Raw genomic sequence first — 18,125 nt, 5'->3', positions numbered from 1 at the left:
ACACTTCACACTGTGCACCTATTTAGGCAACCCTTGAAGAACATGCCAGCAAAGCTTGGGTGCTTGATTTGGGTTCTCTGAATCATTTTTTGTAGTTGTTTTGTTCTATCTTATTTATGGAGACACTCTTTAAAGAGGCTCTCCATATTTAAATGTCCACGGCAGTTTAAGGGAGACACTTGTCTTTTCCACATTACTAAATGTGCTTAGAGAAGGATTCTGCTTATCACAATAAAAAGACGGAGACAGTGATTTGTACCAAGTTGTTGATTGGGAAGAGCTGCATCCTAAGAGTTTCAAGTGGGAAGGAGTTACAACCCATGGAACTATCTACTTGCTTACATGTTGAGCTATCTTACATTAGATACCACACTTCTAACCCAAAATTGGGAAGATAAACTTTGCTCCAGGGTTGTCTTTGTGGGGAGCTGGTAAAAAGCAGATATTGTGGCTACCATTTGTATTTTAGAGAGTGAAATCTCTTTGCACCCTCAGGCGAGCACTAAATTATTACCTTGATTACACTGTTGTATATTAATGAGAGTTCGTGCAGCTGGGGCAGCGCCGCGTAATTTCCAGCTAACTGCTTGATCTCAGGAGCTCAGTTTCAGTGTCTGTGAAGTGGGGACAGCGATACTTAACCTCAGGTTACAAAAAACCAAATACAACAAATGCTGTAGATGAGTTGGGTCATAACTTATTTTGTGCAGCGTTTTTATGCAAATAGAGAGTTTGAAGCAAGTTTCACGAAATAATATATTGGAAATTAATGGAAAATAAGGGGAGTTCCTTTGCCAATGACAGAAAGTATCTAGAAATAATGGTTTTCTGCATGCTAATTGTGTGTCTGTAATTCTTTAATGAGATGCACCGAGTGAACCTCCTTTTTGCTGTTTTCCTTACAGAACTTAAGACAGAGGAGAATGATCAGGCACAGAGGGAATCAGTTCTGTTTCCTCTTCTAGGCCCAGTGAGACTAAGATGTTGAGAAAGATGCTGCCATCGTAAGATTTGTAGATAGGGAATAAGTCTGCAATCATTCTCTGACTTCTTTGTTTTAAGATCAATGCTTTTCTTTCATGCTTGGAATCAGTATATCAAATCAGTGCATAAGTTTAGGGAGGTGGTTTATTAATGTAGACATTAGGTGAGGCCAGCCTAGCTCCACATGGTCTCATTCACTCAGGATCAGATATCCTTTCATCTTCCTTATCACAAGAGCTGCAAATGACTTTTACTGTGTTTATGCTTTTGCATGTCATCTTCAAAATGGAGAGCACATTAGCGCAGGGTGTGTAGAGAAGATCCAGCAGCAGTTTTAAGTGCTACAAAGGAAAGGATTAACTGCCCATCATGTGTCCATTTAGGGCTCAGCACATCAATTTTGGAGGCAGAGTGGTTTGCATTGCCCAGATGAGACTGGCACGGTTCTGAGCCTTATGCTTGAGCTGACCAGGACCCACAGCCTGCACCTCACATTCCTTAAATGTGGCATGCACGGTGGTCTCTGGTTTCCACTTACCAGAACTGAGTTGGTAGGAGCCATTCTATTGCAAATAGAGAGTTTGAAGCAAGTTTTACGAAGTATTATAGTGGAAATGAATAGAAGGTAAAGGGAGTCCTTTGCCAGTGTCTGAAAGTATCTAGAAATTACACATTTCTGTGCTCCAATTGTATGACTGTGTAATTTATTTATGAGGTACAAAGTGCACCTCCTTTTTGCTGTTTTCCTTGCCAGGCTTAAGACAGAAGGGAACGATCACCCCCCTCCTTAGGGCTGAGGGCTGCAAGCCTTCCCTTCTGTTTAAGTGAAGGTGTGTGATCCTCAGATGAACGATGCAGAGCTTGTTCCGCCAAAGCAAAGACTGTCTGAGTAATTATCCAAGTTGATGTAAGATCTTTTGTCAGGGGAATTTCATAGGAGTATTTGACAACATAAGTGACAAAAACCGCAGGAGCGTGATCTGATAAGAAAACAGATTTTACCACATCACCCATGGGAGTATTACAGAATTAAAAATATTTTTCCTAGCCTCAAGCCTGATTCAACTCAGCGTGGGGAAATAGGGAATCGGAAATAGGCGAGGTTGTCTCCAGACATCAACAAATCCCACATCTTTGCATGTTTTTCCCTTCCATAGAGCAGGTTCACACCCGAAGATCTGCTATCCAGTCTTATATTCCTAATCAGGTCTCATTGTTCCTCATATCTTGCCATCAAAGTCGCCTCCAACAAGTGAAGTGAAGAGACAGCAAAACAAACAATTTGAAGACTGCTAGGCAGTCTCCTGGGACAAAGACTCACTTGACGTGTATCACTTAAAAGAAATGTTGTGTAGTGTGGAAGAACATTCTTACAGTTAGCCTGAGGAACTAGCTTGGCAACAGTAAAAAGCTGCAGTTATACCGAGACTCGTTTCTCTCCCTCTGCCTTCTAGGTGAAGCAAGTGAAGCTTCTTTCAATTCTGAGAGTTGTAGAAAAATAACATGCAGTGGAGAGTGGTTCGGCAGCAAGGAGGGTGATAACATTTTCTATAACTTGATTAAACATAAAAAAGCTCTGGCAAGGGAAAAGGACATATGTAAGGGAGAGTCCACTGAAGGAAAAGCAATTTAAATAGCATGCAAGGGACTTTTATAACCTAAAAAAGCTGATGTAGTTCTAACAGTAACAGACTCCATAATGTTAGTACTGAGCCACCAAACCCCATTCTGACTAGTCCTCCAGCTGGTGTGAAAGTTCTCCCTATTTTATGTTTGTTTAGTGTATTTATGGGGATGGGTAGGTGGCGGCATTTTAACTCAGATGTCTTTTAGCACCGAGTTTTAAAAGAGTCTTTGGCTATTGGTGAGGGACGTGAAGCATTTGGCACAGCACAGCAGGCTGCATGACATTTAGAACACATGGCATGCAAGGCTAGCGGGAGAATCACTGGGATGTGAGGCTGAAAGAAGATGCGGAGGAAGTGAAAGGCTGGAGCTCCAGTAGGAAAGTTAAGGACTTGAAGCATCCCAGGCACGTAGGTGCAGTTCTGGTGCTGATGGCACAGTCGTGTAATGCCAGATCCCATGGTAACTCATGGCAGAGAGCTGACCCACGCCTTTGCATTGCGCTGCATGCTGCCTTGCAGGAACAGACACTGAGCACTGTAGTTGTCTGTTTACCTACAAAACTCAAGGTTACATAAGGATTTAATAGACACTGTGGCTCTTGGGCTTAACTAGGTGTATCCTTTCTTCTAACAAGAACCAGAAGCACGTACTCAGTAGAATAATCATTTGCAAGCTGATTTCCCTGAGTGGAAAATGTTCTGAGCTGTTGCGCGAAAGTTTGGCAGATGGAGCAGCTGTGGTTTGCAGAATGGCCCAAAGTGCACTGATGTTTCTGCCATTTGTAACCAGGCACTCGTCGGTCCTCTGGAAATAAAGCTTTCATTTCATTTCTCTGTGTTGAATTGGAATATAATAATAATACTGTCGGCCAAAATGGAATCCAGGGCACAGTAGCAGCAGTAGATGATGAATATTAGTAAGCTTGTAAGACAGTGTAATTGTAGTAATGGTAGAAATGATATCATTAATAAAAAGCTAAAAATAAATTGGATTCAATAAACATTGGATTGAGTCAATCGAGAGAGGAGCAGTAAGGCAGAGAGGTATTCAGTGAGCTGTTTGTTTTCTGAGACTGGAAAATATTTTCACTCCAAGAGGAGCATCTGATTAGCAGAGTTAAATGAGATGAATAATGCTGTAATACTTCTGTGAATTGCGTTTCCAGCTGAAACTTGCCTTCTCCATCTATAACAGCGATGTGTTTGCATAAAGCACTCAAACATCGTGAAGGGAAGGGTAGGGAATGATCAATCCATTAGTATGAGTGTTCTGTGCTGAGCAGTATACATGAGGACAAGTTGCACAGCTGATCCTAGCAGCCACTGTAGCAGTACACTGGAAATGTGTTAGTAAACAGGATTTTTTGAGAGGATGCTTTTTGTTTTGATACGAGCATGGGCAGTAATCTCCTGATCTGCACACTCTGTGAAAAGAAGGCAAGTTTTATGTTGCTTATTTGCAAAAATGATTTGCAATAGCTTGCTGGTGTTTACAGTTTGTTCCACCATCTATTTTTATCTCCCCAAAATGATTCACCTTTTCTTTAAATAAGAAGTTATATTTGATTTTATGCAATGTGACACTGAGACTGTCTGCATTCTGACAGAAAAGACAAGGTAAGTATTTTCTTAAGTTTAAATGTTCTCATTTATGGTAAGCGCCATAAAGAAGGGAAATATTCTGTTTCTTACTGCATTTTGTCCATGTTACATGAACTCCAGACCTTGTGGAGTTGTTCTGATGGAAAGCAAAGTTTGTGTTTGGTAGGTCAAATAAACATGGAATTTAGCAAATGTATTAGCAGTAGGTGACATAGGGAAGTTTAGAATGTTTATGAGATTCAGCTACACACCTTAATACCTACTTATCTTCCATGAAAGCTGAGTGCTGTATGCTTCTGTATCATGTTGCAGTTCCCCCAGCCTAAACTGCCCTCCTTTCAGCCCTGGGACACATCCACACAGCTCAGCATCCCGTACTGCCTGGGCTACCCCAGTCTTTCCCTGAGCACTGATAGAGGTCACCAAAACTTCTGGAAGCTCTAAAAAGCTGTGACCTTCAGAACTTTCCTTACCTCCTCTAGTTTTATTCTCAGTAATTATAGCCCCAAGTGACTATTTGAAGAAGTCTGAATATTCATCAGTCAAACATTTAGAAGTTTACTCATTGAGTACTCAGTATAGATCCAACTGTAAAAAAAGACATTAAATGGATTTGTGTGGATGAAGAATATATAGCAGAGGTGGGTGGGAACAGAGAAATTAAACATGAATATATTAATATTGCTGAGTATTTTAAAATTCAAATGTTAATCATGCATTAATAGTCTGTGATATTTCTAATAACGTAAGTGTCTAAAATTCACCAAGACATGGAATATGCAGAAGTTACCAGGCTAGGAGGCTTATTGGTAGCCTATGTAAGATGCTTTTCAGACAGTGCCTGAAACTGATGAATAGAAGTAGCTAAGCAGCCAGCACACGCTTCCCAGTCACTACTGCAAGCATTATTTTGCCCTGTGTAGCCTAGCTGCCAAATGCACCCTTACCTGCAGCCCTAATCAGTACAAATGCAGGCCAGTTTTTTCAAGCTTCATTTATTTCCTAATGGCAGTACCTAAATTCATATCTAGACACTGGCTGCCCAGTTTCTGAGGGTGCTAGAAATCTGCAGCTTTTTTTCTTTATAGCTTTGCATAATGGATCCTGTGAAAATAATGGTGTTTACGTAGGGGCTCAAAAATTGGTTTAGATATTCTTCCTCTGTCAGGCAGAATTCAGACCAGTAGCATCCTCCTGCTCCTGCTGTACATTGGCTCTGTGGGCAGTGTGACAGAACCTCAGCAGGAAATTTCCCATGGGCTAAAGGGAAGGCCAAATACTCTATCTTGTTTAATCTGGTCCTAAATTGTTACAGCTAAGATCATATCGTAATGAAACTGTTTGTAATTCTAAGCCCATGTTTTAATTGCGTTTTCTATACCATTAGAGTATGAGCAAGTAGAAAGTGCTGTAACTGTGTCCTTTATATCATTTTACAGAATATTTTTACCATTACTATTATTGGAACATCATCCATCCTTTTCTTGTTCTTGAGAACCACTGTAACAAGCCAGGGTACCAAAGAGTTCAAACTTTATAATACAGTGTTTCTATAAATGAATTCTATTGCAAGAAAAAATGGAATCTATTATGCCATCATTAGCACAGTGATGAAAACAGAGGCAGCAGAGCAAGCCAAAGAACAGCAGTCACCATCTGAAGCAGCTGAGTAATGTGGAGAGCTGTAACCTTTCTTGTTATCGGATAAAGACTTGAATAGTCTTCCAAGGTCCCATTTGTTCTTGGTAATTTCATCGCTTGTTGGGGTGATACTGGAAGATGAAGTTGTCTGGGTACAGAGGAAATTTAGGTATAAAGACATTTATCTTCATGTCTCATTCTGCAGGGCAAATACTGTTGGTTTCATGTGTTTTTTCTCATGTTACATATAAGTACTTGGTCTCTCAGTGTGTGTGGTTTTTGTAAGTGGAATGGGAGCTAACATTGATGGCACCCACTGGTGCCACATGCAGTGCATTGTCCTTGTGTCCCTGTGAAAGTGCCTGAGAGCCTACACACTCAACAGGGCCACAGACTTTGATACTTTGGACTCAGGATTTCAGGTAGCTTTTGCCTTTCCTGCAAGAGACAGAACTTCTTCCACTTCTGAACCTTGCTCCCCAGAAGGTTATCTGGTATGGAGACTGGACATCAAAGGCTAGAAGGATCCAGATTTATGAGTGAATCATTGTTGATAATTACCATGCATATTTACTCAGGGAAAGAAACTAGTCAGTATCCATAGCCCTAAGACACAGAGGATGAAGGGAAACTTCTCCATCGGCTCCATAGGCTCTGGATAGCAGAAATCCCCTGAGTTTTCAGACAGAGGCATCCAATTGAAATAAAATTAGAGACAATTCCAATTGATACATCAGAGTCTGGCTTGCTGTTGCTCGTGGCATTAGCATTTGCTAACCTGTGCTAAGCCAATTTTGTGAGACAGTTGGGAGTTTAACAAACCTATTTCAAATTTCATTTTGGAAGACTCTCAAGCATGGGGGAAACTGGTTGTGGTTTGTTCATTGCAGCAGATGGTATCCCATTTGGTGTTTGTTAGCTTTGTTTGCAGCTCAATATTTTGTTTCTAGGGGAACTCAGTAAGTTAAATAATTCATCTCTCTAATGCATTAAGAGTCTAATCCAAAGTCTACTGAAGTCAGTGCAAAACATTTGATTAACTACCACATACACTGAATCAAATGCCAGGTCCTGTACAGTGAGGAGCATTGCAGATGCACTCTAGTGAAGAGAACAATACAGGCCTCTGCCTCTGTCTTTCCGTGGAGAATTTTCTGCCTGCAAAGGAAAAAGAATGAATTTTCAAATTCAGACAGAGAGCTTAGCAGTTAGGAGTGCAGGACTGTGGAGATCAGAGCAATGTTCTGGCTGCCTGTCCAAATCGCTAAATCTCTTTTGCTATTAAATTCCCCTTTTTAAAATAAAGAATATAAAAAAATATCTTCAGCCGCGTTTAGAATTTAACCCAGTACTTGCAGCAGAATGCTTTGAGGGCACTGATGGGGCCCTATAGTGATGCTAAGCAAATAATCACTTAATATATTCATCAGGAGCTGTCACTCAAGATAGGGTCTTGCACCACAAGAGCTAACCACATTGCTACCATTGCTAAGGAACTTTCAGAACATGAGAAACAAACTTGCACCCTGATCCTGCTGTGAGTTTTGCATGAGCAGAGCTGTGCTGCCTTCAGTTATGCTGCCCGTGCAGAGCTCTTCACAAAGCCTGTATGGCCAACATTTTTATTCCATTCTTACAAGAATCCAAACACTGAATAATATAAAATGTTGAAGAAACCAGCATTTAAAAAAAGATTTGTGTTCCAATAAATATCAGATGTCTGTTAATTTTCAACATCAATATTCAGATTATTTGCCAATAGAGCTTGGGATCTACTTTATTCAGTATTTTTATCCAATTTTCCTGTTTGTGCCATCTCTGGTCATTCAGAAAATGAGTTCATATTACCTCTACAGTGTATCTGCATGAATTCCAGTTGTATTTTAGTCCTCCTAGTGGCCTATTATATTAACAATATTATCATCTCTATTTTAGGCATAGGAACATGTTCTGCATTACCAGTATTCACAGCAGTTTTCAGCATTAATAGTGCAGTAACCTTATATTGGAGAGGTCAATAAATCTTCTGAAGCATTTGTGCAGAAAATGCACTCATGTGGCTGGCTGTCCCTTCACTTTATAACAAATCAAAGCAAAATCAACACAAAAAATGCTACAATATTCTGTCAATGCAAGGAAACCCACAATGGGAACAGGATACTGAGTCCACATCTCCACACTGAATTCCTGCTTTGATCATTCCTGACAAGGATTTCCTTACAGCCAAATTGGGGATCAGACCCTGCAGAACTGTGATTTCCAGCATATACTTGTACTGTGCTTCCTCTCTCTGGAAAACAAATAAACAAGGCCTTGTCACAACAAACATCTCACATTCTAACAGGAGATTTTTATAGCCTGAATAGATTCAGCACAAGTGTTTGCCAGCCTTATAGATCCTGTTAGCTACTTAGCCTGAACCTTGCTGGTATCTAGGAAAGGCAAAGGTGGAAAGATGAAGGTCTGTCAAGCACATTTTCACTCCTTACCCCTCAGGGAAAGTCTGCAATCACTAATGCCTTGACCAGATCCAAGTGAAGGACATTTTCTATGCCTCGTTCAAACAAAGTGGGGTAGAAGTTCTCTTGACCAGAAACAGATGTGTCTAAAGGATGAAGCAAACACACTTAAAATCACAGACTAACGTTCCTTCAGATAACACCCAAATGATGTGTTTGTTAATCACAACATGTATCACTGCTTTATTTATTTTTTTTAAGTTGGGAGGCAAGCTGAACACTTCATAAATTTCCTGGCTGTGGGAACATCCATCTGCATTTCCAGCAGTGGTCTTCTCAATGCTCAGCATTGTTCTGGTTATTTATTCACTGTGCTTCTTTTTGATCATTGTTTAGAGCTGGGCAAAGGAATATCATACGCAGTCTGCATTTGTGACAAGAATTGCTGATTCTCTGTGTATAGCCATCTCTCTCATTTCCTTTTGTATTAATCCATATGGTTACTGGGTCACAGCCCAGGACTGTATCCTTGCCTTGAGTTACCTGGTAAGCATGAGATTAGCAGCAGTCTGTACTTTTTCCATCAATATACAATTTATTCCACTGGCCAAAATACTAAATCTAGTTTAAGGCTGTTTCTATTCTTGAGATTGTCACCACCAGCACAGGTGAGCTGTTCTCAACCAGTGACTGACAACTGTGTCAGATGCTCCAAATGACATGGATGCCCTCAAGTAATCAAGCATGCTTCAGTATTCAGGCATGTACCAGGTACTCAGAAATCAAAGAGGCCCCTTCCACAACATGAGTCCAGCATGAGACAACTAGGAGAGCTGAGCAAGGAAGCAGAGCTCTCCAGCACCTTGAGCAGGGTGCCATGCAGCAGACACCTGTAGCTCTCCAAGCCTTTGCAGGAATCTAGGAGCTTATGCCAGCAGGCCTCTGTGTTAGCAAACATGTCCTCAAGCACATCTGAAACTCAGCCTTGAATTTCTCAGCTTTTTAATTACATTTTTTTACTTGATTATCTTCCAACAGTTTTTTTGTTGGTTTTTTTTTTTTTTTTTTTTTCCCTAATTCTTGATTAATTTTTGGTTGGCTATTTAATACATTGTTTGGTTAACTAATTCATGTCGCTGTTTGTAATTATTGCCTTACTATAAAATCATCAGAATAGAAGGTTGGTTGTTGTTGTGGTCTTTTTTTTGTTTTCTTTCCAGTAGAATAACAAGTGATTTTATTATTCAAACAGGACTCACTTCCTGCTGTTTTCAATAAGATTTTTAATAAATATGTAAATTTAAAAATTAATTTACTGCGTGCGTTTGGCAGCGTGATTCTTGAACTGACAAAAGTTTGATGGATTGTAAAATTATCCCCCCTAAAAATCATCAGTCATAGTAAACAGAATTTATCAACCCCTGGTAATTTTACAGCTTTTTCTTCATCTTATCTTCTGTTAGGAACTCACTTAGAATTGATTATAATATACTACATTTCTAGAACCATAACTCATTCACAGATTAATTAGATTTTAGGTTAATATCCCATCATGGTATGGGACACGAGCCAACAGTGTTTTCCAGTTGTTACAGAACTGCAGCAGAGAAACCTTGATTACTGTTCCCATGTGGTTTAACTGCCAGGACTAATCACTAATCAAATTCAAACCACATAAAATGGAACATCCTTCATAGCATCTATTTTCTAGCTGACTTATACTATGGACTCTTTATTGATATAACTGGGTGTACTGAAATGAACTAAATGTTGCAAGAGAAAATTTCTCCTTCCGTTTGGTTCTGCAATCTTTATCTAAAACTTTTGCTCCAAGTTTTTGTTCCTCTGCCCCTCAAACTCTCTTCCCTTCAGCAAAGGTAAATTGTTTGCATAGGTTTAGAAAGCACATGTAAGTATCTGTACTGTTAAGTAGGATTTGATTGCAGATGAACTTAAGCACAAATTTCCACTCTGTAATTCATGCTTTGCTTGAATGAGTACTGAAAGTTGTGCAGATTGTAATATTACTTTAAGAGATGGCAAGAGCAGTCACGCAACCAGCATAAGTTGCACCTTTGCTGTCCCTTGCTCTGATTACAGAGGAACTTTTGAAGTCTCATTGCCCAGGATCAGAAAACAGCATGCAGCTAGTTCAGCTGCAGCAGGTCTACTGAGAAGGCAGCCTGCTTACAGCCTGTCCTTCTGCTGCCTCCAGGAGTGCTTGCCAGTACCACCTGTGACGTGATTGCCCAGCTTCATCTTGTAAGCCACACCTGTCATTGAGGGAGGGCCCAATTTACCTCCTAATATAAGAGGATACACCTGGGGAGCTTTTTTAGTTGTTTGCAGAGGCCAGGTGTCACAGAAAGGGCAGTGATTTTTGGTTTGATTCATTTGAAGTGAAAAAGCCCACTGACAAGGAGTCAATTTAAATCTAGAATGAACAGCAAAATGACAGCTTCCAAACAAACTCTTTTGTTGGAATGGGGTTGGGGGTTAAGCACGTAATTAAGACTTTTTTGAAGGGTAAAGAAAGTCTGTATTTCTGGTTGGTGAGAGTTTGGAAGAGATGTCATTCTGCCGTGCATGTACCAGGTACACATCATATGGGGGTTCCTCCACGGCGACTGAAAGTGCCATCTTGCAGAAGTGGACTGATGGGTCTGGAAAGATTGTTTTTCTCTTCCCAGCTGTCCTCATAAGAGGCTAAAAATGAGAAACTTGTTTCCCGTGAAGCTCAGTTCTGAGTTTAAATGACATCTGTGAATCATCTTTAGAAGAAGGACGTTCCCCTTTTTTCCTCTGCAAATCTTCCAGCAGAGATTTGTACTCGTTGAACTCACCTGCAGATATCACAAGCCTATTTGTGCTTATGACAAGGCAGTTCTCATAGCTGGGAGAATTATTACTACTTAGTGTCTTCGTACTGCTGATTCACTCTTGGTCCTGCTGTTTAACATCCCTCCGTCCTGATCTGCTCCTTCTGTCCTTTTGTCCTTAGCTCAGTTGATGTACCTTGGCTTTGCAGAGGCTAACCTGAAGTGAATCTAGTCCAGTACTCAAAAGAGGATTACTAGCGAGGAAAATTACTACCCACTGCCAACTGCCGTTTGCTCTTGAAGAGCAATTCCATTTTCCATCAGTATGCTGGGTGACTGACATACAGACATTACAGGCCAGGAACTCAGACATAGCTAGAGTGAGAAGATAAGTGCCCTTGTAATTACCAAAATAAATAGTGTTGTTCAAAAAAGCCAAAGGTGGAGGATGAAGACAGGTAAGAACACAGCTAATATGTAGGAATAGGAGTCTGAGAATAGATCAACCATACAGAAAAATGACCCCGATTACTGAAAATGTCAGTGAGATTACATGTTGTATGAGTATGATCCTGCACTTACTGGATTTGAGACTATTTTTTCTTCGCTGCAGTCTAATGTTGGATAGAATTTGTCTCCTTAAGAGCCCAATTTTGCATTAGCTTTCAAAAATCATTATTTTACTATGCTTTTTCCCTTCCTTGATGCAATTCTAATTGGATATCTTCATTAAAAAAAGATTCCTCTGAGCTCCTATAGGCTTAAACCTTAATCCATTGTTTAAAAAGCCTGTTCCTTATTGAAACAAGCATCACCACCTTCATCAAGGTAACTCCTCTGCAGGAAAGACCTCTTTATACTAAAATATTGTGTGTTAAAATAGACTCTGAAGGCTGATCAGTTGAGGTGAGGACCACATTGTTCCAATAACATTCAGCAGGTTATCGCTGACGAAATGACCCTAAACATGCACAAGTAGTATTGAATTTAAAATGACTGGCATGTTCAACAACTTTGTTGCCAAACTTATCTTTCAGCATGATTTTTTTTTTTACTGTGATTTTTTCCCATCACTGGAAAATAAGTACAATTTTGTTATTGAACTCCCTCCATGGGTAAGGCTAAAAGGATCTCTGAAAAGTAAAGCAAAGTATCCTCTGCATGCCTTGTTCTTGTTCAGCCTCCTATGTTCTAAAAACTGAGGATGAGCTTCCTTTCTCACCATGGATGCCTCTTCCTTAATGCCCTGAGATGAGCCTCTGATTGCAGCGAGCATTGCTTTTAGTGGGCATGTTCCTTCTGTGAGAAGCATAATTGGTCATTCCACCAATGGGAACAGAGCCGGGTCCTGATTATCTTATGGAAAAAGTATGTGTTTAGTTGATTTTCTTTTTAATATCCCCCTAAACACACTTGACTGAGCGCCTGTACATTGTCAGTGTAGTTACCAATTTCCAAGGAATTATACTGACTTACAAAGTTTTAAAAAACTTTGCCCACACGTAGTTGATCCACCCGGTGGCCATTCTGATGCTCTGTGAGAAAACCACCTTATTTGTGACATTCCTTTCATACTGAGCAAAAGGTACAAGGTTAGGTTTACCTTACCTTTAAATTGGGACCTGAAAGTTCATCTTTATTAAATTACGTAGAAGTTCAGAGAGGGTTTGTATATACCTAATCAGGTGAAACATAGAAGTCATGTTCTTTGTAAATTGTGAAGCTGGCATTCTTGGCATTATAGTGCTGAATGCACCCAGTCATCTCATCACTTCATGAGAACTGTGCTTTTAAAAGCACAAGGTGCAGTTTGCTGAGATATTTTATCATCTAATCCACACAAGGATTCAAGCCAGACAATGTAAATCTCAGTTTCTCAGTCCTCTATTCATTAAGCAACAGCTATTTTCTCCAGATCTGCAGCTACGAGTCACACACAATTGATGCTAATCAGCTTTATTTCCTCTAAGGTAATTTTCTTACAATTTGGGACCATCAGGAATGATGTCCTAAAGGTTAATACATACACAAATACATCGAGTGAGCTTAGGTTCTGTTTTGTCATTATTATATTACCCATAAAGTCAAATGTGGTCAGTATTCACCCATGTATATGTGGCTTTCTCATACACTGCTGTATGAGACTAATGAGCTTAAAAATGCTCTGTATCAATACATCTTTGTTCCCCCAAGAAAAGAAGTCAGCAAGAATTGTTTATCTTCAAAACCTGATGATGTTTCTTTGAGAATGTCGGTTTTGTGCCATGGCAAAATATCATGGGGTTTCTGCTCAAGAGGGGAAAAGAAGTGTGACTCATTATTTCAACAATTATTTTACTGTCAACTGAGAAAATAGATGAAGGCTTCTGATGATATACAGGGGAGAGCAAGTCTTACCTTATCATTGAAGGTTATTCTTTAAAGAGAAAGAAGTTCAAACGTCACATTTTTAGCTCAGCTGTGATACAGCAGAAGTCTGTAATACAGCGGAGGTCGTGCGGTTACAGCTTCCACCTTTGTAGTCTCCTGCATGTGTCTGTACCACTGCTTTCACTTCAGAGCATTACCTGTCCACCTGACGTTCCCATCAGTCTGGTTAAATGAGACTTACTTTCCACAGTCTGCCCTTGTGTTCTGTCCTGGCCGGCTGACAGAAAGTTGCCACACAATAGAAGACCAAAGTGAGCCATTTTTGTGCTACACCTTTCTACGTGGCACAGAAATCTGCAGACAAATGGTGTAACACCGTAGAATTCAATGAGAGGCTGCTTCCAGTCCCACCAATGTATGTACCTGATCAGAATAGAGCTCTGCACCTCAGCACACCTTACTGAACACGTTATATATGAGCACTCTGTGTAATGCTATCATCCCACTTAGAGCTGTTGTATCATAAATACAAATTATGGGACTGCAGGATATCTAAACTGGTAAAACGGAATGTAAGGCAATAAGCAGTGGCACTGTGTGATCAGGTTTGCCTTGAACATAAATAGACTAACGAATAGAACTTGTAAAAAGGTAAGAATTTAGAAAATTGTTCTCACTGACAATAAAATTTTGAATAATAATAAAATAAATAAATAAAAAAAAAGCAAAGATAATTTGTACTTCCTATTAGAGATCAGACCTAAAATGAAAGACCTTGAGTTACACAATTAAGTATTGATTCTGTTGATCTATATTTAATTCTCATAGCAATTTAGTTGCTTTTATCCAACAGTGTTTTGCAGTTATACTTCACTTGAAGCAATGCCCTTTTTGCTTTTGTGTTAATCTCAAAAACTAAATTGGCCTGTGCACGAGAGGCGTAAATAAAGTTCGTTTTGTTCTTGTGTGTAAGTGACTCTGAGCTTCTTAAACTGCTGGTTAACTAAACTTAGACAGCTGGAAAATGCATTTATCCTGCAGAACGGTTCATTGCTAATTTTGGGCTGTGGCATGCGTTATAAGCATAGCCTGACCTGCAGGCAGTCAGAGCTTCTGCATGTGGCTGCTTAGACGAAGAAATGGACTTGCTGTTGCTTTCCTTTCTGCATGCTGACCATGGAGTCCTTTGTACTCATGAACTAGTCCATCCTACTGTGCACCTTCTGTTAGCCCTGCGCAATCCTCCTGCCGTTCTGCACTGCTGTGACTGGTCCTTGGTCACACGGCTCTGAAAATGCATTCTACCCACACGTAACCTCTCATTTGTAAAGTTTAAGAAGAATCTATTTTGATGTATTAATGTAGAAATAACACCTATTTATAATGTATCAGTGGAGCTGCAGGCTAGCTGTGTTTTCCTAATTTGCTGTGCTTGAAATGACATGCCAGATTTTATTATATCACTAATGGCTTTTAGTTATTCCCTTTAGGATGATGCCAACAAGAAAGCATTATTCTGATTCATGACTCATGAATTTATTTTGAAGTGATGTGACTTGTGATGAATGCCTGTATTATGTCGGGTAGAGTTTCTCCTAACAACCAGCCGGTGCTCTCAGGTGCTATAAGGCACCCCATAACGACTAGCTCCAGAACTCCAGGTGGGAAGCTCTCCACTTACACACAATAGAACAAATGCTGCACCTGCCCTGTGACCTTAAGAGTGTGGGTATTCTGTCCAAAAATAAAGTTAGTGTAAGTAAAATAAGCTATAAAACTGATCTGCTTTCACCAGCGGAGTCAACACCTTTGGGATGAAATGGCTTTAAGTGTTACTTCTGAGATCAAGAATACACTGTTGGTCCCATCTTAGCTCTTCTAGCAACACTCAACAAAATAGCTAAGTGCTTTTCTCTCCTATGGTGATAAAAGCACCTGTTTATTATGCAGAAAGCCATGGTAAATATGGGAAAGATTTTACCGAAGCCTGGGACTTGGAGGTTAGTTGCTTTGAGTGCTGTTAGCAAATCTCACCCAGTTCTCATGGATACAAAATGTATCGGATTTGCTGCCAAAATGTTCCTTATCTGCAGGAAAACCTACTGTGACTCTCAAATGCATTAGTGAACTAACTGCTGTAAGATGCACAAAAGTAACATCTTCAGGCCAGCCCCTGGTCTTTGTTGTATCTGTGTCTGCTGAATCCATAGCATACCTATGTGGACAAAACCATAGATGCTATTCAACCACATACTTATATGATTGATCAACGGGTTCTAATAGTTGTTTTGATTTTGACTTTTGTTTAATGTAGCAACTGTTGCATCTGCTATGAAAAAATAGGAAACAATTAAAGGTGGATCTAAATAAATACTCTGGTGGTTTTTCCAAGCTGTATCTATAGTAACTAAAGAAAAGATTCTTCAAGAACCCAGAGTGACATTTGCTGTGAGGCACCAAGTTTAGAGGAATTATCAGTGTCTTTTCAACTCTAGGTGTATATATGTACATAATTTTGTTAGTGTGGAAGAAAAAGGATTTGCTGATCAAGGAGATGCTTACATTAGTTTCATTGCATAAACAGTTTATTTTTTCCTATGGAGCTCAGGATGCGAATGAGATTTCTTCCACGTTCCAAGGATTGGAATGTCATATTTGAACATTGTAGCTGCAAGTATAACATATGAATTATTATCCCAAGTGCATTTTAACAGAAAATGTAATAGATTATTAAAGTGAGCTGTAGTAATAAAATTGCGAGATAAGATCACTCTTATTGTATCAGATATGAGTACAGTTACAGCACATTAATATTCCCTACCTAAATGTCCTCACATTCTTGTTAAATTATCAAATTAGCAATAATTGGTGGTCCTCACTCCTAGAGGAATACAATGCCTGGAGTGTATTGTATGCAAACAGACTACCTCGAGTGGAAACAGCCTAAGTATGCCAAAAAGAATATAACTGGGCATGAAAACATCTAAAACGAGCAACTGGATGTCCTAAAATATTCACAATTCTGAATACAGTCATTGTCTCTAGTAATAAGTTTTGCTACAACCTTTGGGGTTATTTCCTTTGTGTTTTTTTCCTCATGTATCATGGGTGCTATTGTAGTAGTAGCACTTGCACTTACACACATGAAATTAGTGAGTCGGATGCTGTTCACTACTCTGTGTGTCTTTTGCTGGTGGGCTGCACTGCTGGGCTACATTTCAGTTCAGTTTCGTTTGGTTCAGTGATCCTATTTAAAATCTGTAGAGAGTTCCCTGTAGTTCTCTGCAGCTTCTCTTTTATATTTGATTAACTGTTAGCTTCATATTAAATGACAAACTGGGATGCGATTAAGTCCGATTTTAGTCTAGGCATGTGAAGTATAATAAATGACTGATACTGCATGTATGTAGAATATACCAATGAGTTCGTTCCAGCCTGTCCTTCAGCTGGCTGAAGATCCATTCTTATCTTGATCATCTGAACTGCTCTGTACAGCAAACATTGTAGGTCTGTCCAGAAAGCACAAATATATATTTTATTGATGCTGTATCTGAGAGTTTTCTTATCTGATATGCACAGAAGTGAAACAGCTGTTTTGACAATAATATTTCAAAGACTAAAGATAATAACTTTGTAAGCTAAAGTTTTTAAGCTAAATTTCTATGGAGGGGTTTACATTTGTGTTTGTTTCTGCTGCAGGGGGTAATGTTCCTTTATTTCAGAAAATGCTGTCATTCTAGAAAGTGAAGACCTAAAACCAGAATCAAACATGATGAACCAAATGACTTTAGGATCTCCTGCTGCCTTGCTTAAGCTTGTTGGAAACATTGGATAGACATAGTAACCTAATCCAGGCATCGTTAGTTTAGGAAAAAAAACAAGATCATGTCAACTATCAGCATTTTTATACAAATAGCCATAAAAACAAGCAATCCAACTATGTAGCAATATCTCCCTGTTGCCCAAGACTTCCAAGGCTGAGCAGCCCCTCATGCATGAAGTGACTTACTTGAAACCTGACTTCTTCCAGCATTTCTAATGAACATTTGCAGCCACAGACTCGGTGACCCACAGCATCCATACATCTGGCCGTGCTGTGTTCTCAGTGTGCTTGGACCTCCATTTCATTTTCTATCCAAACCAAAATACTAATGTCCTAGACTGACAGTAATTTACCATTGCAGTCTGTGTTATCTAATGGTAATACTGGCAATGAGCAATGGCTTGCACTCTGACAGCGTATCTCAAAATTCTCGCATCTTACCTCTCCCAGCGCCCTATAAAATGTTGAATGTTATCTCCTGTTTCTGTGATAATGTTATCTGTAAGAGCAGTTAGTTACAGAGACTTCAGAACACCCTGTATATGGAAGGCAGGTCATTTTTATTGAACTGCTCCCTAAGCTTTTCCCTAACTATTCCTTGGTCAGATCTCTGATTGAAAATGCCAGTAAGTAACAAAGGGATAAAATTGCTCTTGTATAATCCTACTGTGAGTTTTTAATATAATGTGCTAATACATTGTCCGGTGTTCCAGCAGAATTACAGCACTTCTCAGAGTAGGCCTGGCCAATATCTGATTGATTCTGGCCTGTGGGGATTGGCCCAGTTCACTGTAATTTC

General features: G+C 39.6%; 1 protein-coding gene across 8 annotated transcripts in view; it reads left to right on the top strand.

The window, feature by feature from the left end:
• Nucleotides 1-18,125, top strand: part of NCKAP5 (NCK associated protein 5) — a 405,691-nt gene that overhangs the window by 385,618 nt on the left and 1,948 nt on the right. The gene's annotated exons all lie outside the window — the stretch shown is intronic.

This window comes from Coturnix japonica, chromosome 7, assembly GCF_001577835.2.
Source record: "Coturnix japonica isolate 7356 chromosome 7, Coturnix japonica 2.1, whole genome shotgun sequence".
Classification (NCBI taxonomy): Eukaryota; Metazoa; Chordata; class Aves; order Galliformes; family Phasianidae; genus Coturnix; species Coturnix japonica.
This window is presented reverse-complemented; position numbering and strand designations above follow the sequence as displayed.